The following is a 7,325-nucleotide window of genomic DNA, read 5'->3' on the forward strand; positions in this document are numbered from 1 at the left end:
GAATACTCATACTTCTCAATGTTGCTAGGTGACCTAATTCCTTTGTCCTTTATAGCAAAAAGAACTTTCTTGCCTGGCCACCCAGCCCCATCCTTAACAGTTGACATCCTCCTTGAAACAACTCCTTGATAGACTCTCTAGACAGCTATTTCCATTTTGTTAGTCAGATGAGGATCGTATCATTCAATCTGAAAGTCTTCAGCTTTGAAACCATCAATTGACTCAACTTGTCTAAGAATGTTGAGCTTGGGGAAAGGTCTTGGTTCTCCCTTGAGCTGAACTTTCAAGTGCTCAGTGTGATTCATGTAAATATGTGCATCTCCCAAAGTATGTACAATATCACCTGGCTTCAGGCCCAGAATGTTTGCAATCATGTAGGTGAGCCTGGCGTACCTGGCAGTTGAAAGGCACCTAGGCCCATGTCTCCTGACCTCTGGTACAGCTGACAGGACAGCTCACTGTTTACCACATAGAACTAGCAAAGGGCATGGCAGTGAGGCAGCATCATCTGAGGAAGGTCTTTTGGTTTCTAAGCACACATGATGATTCTTCTTTTGTCAGGGTTGGTTTTGATTGTGTCAATAACCTTTTACAGCTGGTCCACTCCTTGGTCTGAATAATCTGACTTCATCTCTTTATATTCTGCCCCAAAATGCTTCCACTGAAAGCCATAAACTGGGCCTAGATCTCCTTCTTCTCGGGTGGTGAATCCCAGGCTGTCCAAAAAGTCTCGAGACCCATTGGCATCCCAGATCTTCACTCCCTTGGAAGACCGTTCTTTAGCAGTGGTGTATCCCTTGATAAACCACAGCAACTCCCTCTAAAACACCTTTCCGGAATGCATGCTTTGTTGTCAGCAGAGGAAACTCATCTCTCAGGTTATAGTGCGCCTGCATTCCAAACACAGACAGGGTGCCAGTGCCCTTGAGGTCCTCCTTCCTGAAGCAGTGGAGGATGTGCTAGATCTGGCCCAGGTACTGCAGCTCGCCTAGGGCCGAGATGGCACAGGCTCCTGCTTGGCAGGAAGCAGCTGCAGCTACGGTTTGAAGTCGGCGGCCGGCATGGCCACGAAGTCTTTTTGAGTTTGGTTTTCTGCACTCTATTACTGCATTCAAAGTTAGTTCCCCTCCCTCCTCCCCTCCCCCCCCCAAAAAAAAAAATCAAAGAAACAAAGTAACAACATTTCGGTGTTTCTGTCAGGTACCAAGAGTTCTGGTGTGGTGGTATACGATAAAGTCCCGGACCACAAGGTCAGTTTGAACTACCAGGTCGGCAGTTCAAATCTACTAGCCGCTCCTTGAAAACCCTATACAGGATCGTGATGAGTCGGAACCAACTAGATGGCACTTAACAGCAACAACATCAGTTATCAACTTTATATGAGTGTGTTTCATCAGTTATTCCAGTGAAATTATATAGGCATCTGTTAAAAGAACAGGAAAAAGCTCTAGAAAGCATGGAATCTACTGTTTCCTTTATTATAAAATTTGGTTTTATTAGTAGAAAATATAAAAATTATAGGTTTTCTAAACAAGTAAATGAGCAAAATTTGTAATTCAATCCCACATCTCTACTACACCTCCACATATCCAAAGTCTACCTCAGTGTCCACTAACCGTTTACTTACTCACTCATTCATTATTTATTAATGCCCTACTTGACGTCCAGCACAGAATTAGTGACATGGGAAACACAGAAAGAGATTTGACTACATCTTTTTCCTTCTAACACTTTCACTGCATAATGGAGACATTTTTTACAAAGGAAGTTTAAATTCCAACATGGAAAAGCAAGCAGAGTTTTACTGCAGTGAATAAGATAGTCTGTCCTCCTCTAACCTGCTCCTTTGTTCTGGATGTGGGTTTAAAGAATCATTATGAGATGCCTGGCCACCTCAGCTAGAAAACGCACCACCCACTACACTACCCCACCGCCAACAAGTAGGTATAATCATCAGGTTTGATCAATTCTATCTCTAAAATGTTTTTTTCAGTTAACCTTTTGCACTTCGCTTGTCCATACCTTAATTATCTACCTGACTCTCAGTCTCTGCGCTCTTCTAGTCATTGAGTCCTTTAAGGTGGTTCTGAGAGAGCACTGTTAATGACATGGGGAGATGGTTAGAGAAAAACAGTGAAGAAAAAAGTAGGATGCAAAATTGCATGCAGGATGATACTAAGTAGGTTCAATGCATGCATTGAAAAAGACAGGAAAGAAATATAATAACATGTTAACAGGAGTTATTCCCTGGATGAAAAGAGTGAGGGTAATTATTTTCAGTTTTCTACAAATGAATAGACTATATTGTTCTAACAATCTAAAAATTGCTGGTTTTATCCTTTGATAACTGTATTAAGGATTCTATGAAATGAAGTTACATTAGCTTGCTTTGATTCAGCAAATGTCTTCATAGGAGCATAGCATATCAACATGCCACTCCCGTTTCCATAAAAATTTCAAATGAAATTCATCTATGTTTTGTGCCTTTAAACAATAGCAGGGCTACAGGTACATAGCTAGGGGTTGAGGCAGGATCTCATGTACTCAGCTGTGCAAACAGGAAGTTATTTCTCATCAGTTCAACCAAAGTACAAAAATTGAACTTCCCAAGAACTCTGGCACAAAATGGCTCTCAACTAATATTATCATTTTATTTCATTATTTAACCATTTTTGCGAACCCTGGTAGAAGTTATTTTAAAAGTTTTGAGCAACAAAATGAATAATTTAGAATTGGTTTGCAACCCTATGTATAAAATAACTAGTCCATATTTATATAAATGACTGAGTAAATATATAAATGTAGGCGAATAGACAAATCTGTGAAGAAGAATGCCAAGTAATGTATGCAGACATGTCTCCTTAAGGAGATGGAGCATAACTCCACACGTCTTGATTTCTTTGGTGGTGGTGGTGGTTATGTGCTGTGGAGTCAGTTCTGACTCATAGCAACCCTGTATAGGGTCTCCAAGGCTGTAAATCTTTATGGGAGCAGAGAGCCTCATCTTTCTCCTGCGAAACTGGTAGTTTTGAACTGCTGACCTTGAGGTTCACAGCCCGATTCATAACCACTATGCTACCAGAGCATCTTCTTAATTTCCTTACCATACAGAAAATAAAGGGAGGAAGAGAACGTTAAAATGGAGAAACCTGATCAACACTCCCTCATCACAGTGACCAAGGTTAACATTAACAATAATAAGACATGTCACGTCATGCCATGTATGTATTTTTAATATGATGTGACGAGAATAACACTTTACCTCCGTGTTCTTCCTCCCCCAGACTCATAACTCCTGCCTACCCAGTTTAAAAATATTAGACAAACCCAACTTGAAGGACATTTTTCTTAACAACTGACCAGTTCTCAAAGAGTTCTCAAGTCTGAGAAACTGTCACATTCAAGAAGAGCCTAAGAAGATATGATCATTAAATGTATTGTAGTATCTTGGATGGGAGACTGAGACAGAAAATTAACACTAGGTAAAAACTAAGGGTATCTGAATGAAGGATGGGCTTTATTCATACCACAGGCATGCCTCTCTCTGGTCCGATGTCTCTCTGCCCCATGGCCTTTTGGCCTCTGTGCTGCTCAGGCAAGTGTTATAAGCTCCTTTAGTTCTGCTGATAAATTCCCCCAAAGACATCCAATTGTGTCAGCCAGTCTCCTGCCCAAAGACATTCAGCGTTACTCCTTCAGAGAGCTGGGAAGCCCATGGCTCTGTTTCTGCCATGCTTCTGCCTCTGCTGCTGCTTCTGCCAGAGAAGTTTCTCTGAGCAGGGATGTGCTCCGCTCATGACTCTTCTTTCTTGTTACTGCTTCTGAGATGGCTCCAGTTAGACCCAGTAAAATGGCAAAATTGACCAATCCCCAACTTAGAGACCCACATCAAACAAAACAACAATTGTGAGGATGGCACAAGATTGGGCAGTATTTTGTTCTGTTGTGCATAGGATCACTATGAGTTGGAACTGACATCTAACTACAATAATAACACTCTATTTGCATGGTAGGAATTATGAAGACTAAGAATAGAAGAGTCAGATAAAGTAAATTTACTATTTTCTATACATAAATAACATCCATTGGATTAATAAATGTTAAGGCAGTATCTGCTATGAATTAAATGTTAAGTCCTAGAAATCAGCTTATTTAATCCGGATGCGAACCTTAAGGTCAGCGGTTTGAAACTACCAGCCACTCCGCGGGAGAAAGATGAGGCTTTCTACTCCCGAAAAGATTTACAGCCTCGGAAACCCTGTACAGGGTCGCTATGGGTCGGAACCAACTCGACGGCACTTAACAACAACAATATTCTTTAAGTGTACCATATGCATTGTTAGAACAAAGTATTTTTAACAGCTTGTATTTTTTGTCAGTTCTGCTTTCCAAAGAGAGATCTTTTAAATGACCCAAACTTGAGTTGTTATTATTTAGTGCCATCAAGTCAGTTCCAACTCATAGTGATCCTCTATAGAGTTTCCAAGGAGTGGCTGATGGGTTTGAGTCACTGACCTTGTGGCTAGCAGTCCAGTGCTTATCCTATAGTGCCACAACAGGACTCCAAAACTTGAGTGTTGTTGTTAGTGCTGTTGAGTCAGTTCCAACCCAAAGTGACCCTGTTTAGGGTTTCTGAGGAGCAGCTCGTGAGCTTGAACCACTGACCTTGAAGTTCAAACTGACATTGCTTTCCTACGCATTAACCTTCAGTACCGCAACAGGACTTCAAAACTTGAGTGTTGTTGTTGTGTGCCATGGAGTCGGTTCCGACTCATAGTGACCCTATACAGGGTTTCCGAGGCTGGAACTCTTTACAGGAGCAGAAAGCCTCATCTTTCTCCCGTGGAACAGCTGGTAGTTTCGAACTGCTGACCTTGCGGTTTACAGCCCAATTCGTAACTGCTACCTTACCAGAGCTCCTAAAAACTTGAGTACTGTCACATAAATAGTTAATATTGCTAGGTGTCATTTCTAATTTATTAAAATTCTCATGGCATGGCATTCAACTGATACTCTAAGAGGGGTAAATGTTTCTTAGTGATGGGCATTCAGTGTGCAGAAGCTTATTGCAAAAACATCTGAGGGTCTTCAGAAAGTTCATGGCAAACTGGAACTGAAAGGTAATAGACGTTTTCCCACAAACTTTCCCCCTCATATGCTAGTTATGTTGGCAAATGAACTTTTTTCCCCCTAAACTTGCTCTGCATCTCTTAGCAAATTTAAAGAAGCATTTTGAGGCTAAGTGTTTCCAGAGACTACCCAGGGACCCAGAAAACTGCAGGACGAGATAGTGGACTCCCTTACCAGTGCATGGCTAACTGCTTACAGACGTAACACACATCAGTTATCTTCTCAGCATGCATTTCTATATTCCACCTTCTGAGAAGACTCTCATTTACTCTTAATATCTATGTCTGTAGGGAAGCTGATTTGCCCCTTAGCCAAATGTAACTTAGACAACATCTACCAGTTGAATCTTCACCTTGTTTCACTGTATATGGAAGTACTAGCTCAAATTGTAAAAACCTGAAAGGCTGAAATCTTATCTTGGAATAAGAATCTCACAAATATCTTTCAACTGCGATAGAAGACCAGCTGTTTTTATTGATTCATTACATTAGTTCCCCATTATCGATCATTGGACTATCCATATGCTTTTTCACAGCCAGTGGCCGGTTACTCTAATGCCTATAAGGAAGTGTTTGTTTAAGCCAACAAAAATTGAATAGCTATTAGACCTACTTACTGGGCTGAAAAATGCATTAATTCTGTACGAATCAGGTACACATTGGACAAAAAGCACAAACATTTGGTCATTCAAACTGTTCCACATGAAAACTTCCAGAACTGAGCAACAAATAAATGTAAATGACACCAGATTTCCAGAAAATGGGAGAGGATTTAGAAATCTACTGCCTTCTAGATGGTAACTGGCAAGCAAAAAAAAAAAACAACAAACAACAAAAAACCCCAGATTTAAAAAATAGCAACCTAATACACCATCCTTTTATTAAAGACACCCCATTTCAATGATTTCCTCTTATTTTACGAGAAGAGGAAGGAAGAGACTAGTGCTTATGCATATAGTTGGCAATACTACATGTGGAATTCCCCAAAATACCTATCTTAGGGTTTCAGCTTTATGTTGATAAATAGGTTTCTAGTGTTTTTTCCTTTCCTTTTCTTTGAAAATACTATTCAGGACAATGCTACAAGGAATTTCATCATAGACAGATCTTGGTGAGAATGGACTCACCACCACCACTACCACAGAGCTTGGTGTACACTTTTGGAGTCTTTGTGTGGTCCACTGGCTGGTAACTGAAAGGCTGGCAGTTTGAATCAACCAAGAGGCATCTTGGAATCCTTTTGTAATGCTGTAGGACAAATGGATTTCTGACCACAGGGTCAGGAGTTCAAAACCACCAAGCACTCCTTAGAAACCCTATACAGGGTCACTATGAGTTGGAACTGACTGGATGACACTTCACTACAACAACAAACAGGCATCTTGGAAGAAAGGCGTGGCATTCTACCCCCAAAGAATCAGCCATTGAAAACCTATGGAGCACATTTCATCTAATCTGACACATACGGAGTCTCAGTAGTTGAAATTGACTAGATGGCAATGGGTAAATTTCCACCAGTTGCTAGGTCAAAGGATTCCACATTTTTACATTTGACAGATCTTATCAAATCACTAATTTACCAATGGACTGGTTGAGTTCCTCATATACCCACTAAAAATAAGTATTATCAACTATTCCCAAAGAGCTAGCCTTCTATAGAGGGTCACTACTCAGAAGTAGTTGTTGTTGTTAGGTGCCATTGAGTCCATACCAACTCATAGAGACCCTATGCACAATCGAATGAAACACTGCCCCATCCTAGGCCAACCTCACTATTGTTGCCATGCTTGAGTGCATTGCTGCTGCCACTTTGCCAATCCATCTTGCTGGGGGTCTTCCTCTTTTTCTCTGACCTTCCACCTTACCAAACATGATATCCTTCTCTTCTACAATGACTGCTCCCTCCTGACAATATGTCTGAAGTATGAGAGAAAAAGTTTGGCCATCCTGACCTCCAAGGAGCACTCTGGCTACACTTCTTCCAACACAGATCTGTTGGTTCTGTGGGCAGCCCATGGCATTTTCAATATTCTCCTCTTACACCATAACTCAAAAGCAGTTCTTATTGTTGTTAAGTACTGTGGAGTAGGTTCCTACTCATAATGACTCTGCACAGGGTTTCTGAGGCTGTAAATCTTTATGGGAGCAGAATGCCTCATCTTTCTCCCATGGAAGCGCTGGTAGTTTTGAACTGCT

At 41.0% G+C, this 7,325-nt stretch overlaps 1 protein-coding gene and 1 pseudogene across 1 annotated transcript in view; both read right to left on the bottom strand.

Annotated features, from left to right (window-relative positions):
- Positions 1 to 7,325, bottom strand: part of MCTP1 (multiple C2 domains, transmembrane 1) — a 956,699-nt gene that overhangs the window by 507,402 nt on the left and 441,972 nt on the right. The gene's annotated exons all lie outside the window — the stretch shown is intronic.
- LOC102841236 overlaps positions 138 to 7,325 on the bottom strand; it is a 114,735-nt pseudogene continuing 107,547 nt past the window's right edge.

The sequence above is a fragment of the Chrysochloris asiatica genome, unplaced genomic scaffold, assembly GCF_000296735.1.
Source record: "Chrysochloris asiatica unplaced genomic scaffold, ChrAsi1.0 scaffold00111, whole genome shotgun sequence".
In the NCBI taxonomy this organism is placed as follows: Eukaryota; Metazoa; Chordata; class Mammalia; order Afrosoricida; family Chrysochloridae; genus Chrysochloris; species Chrysochloris asiatica.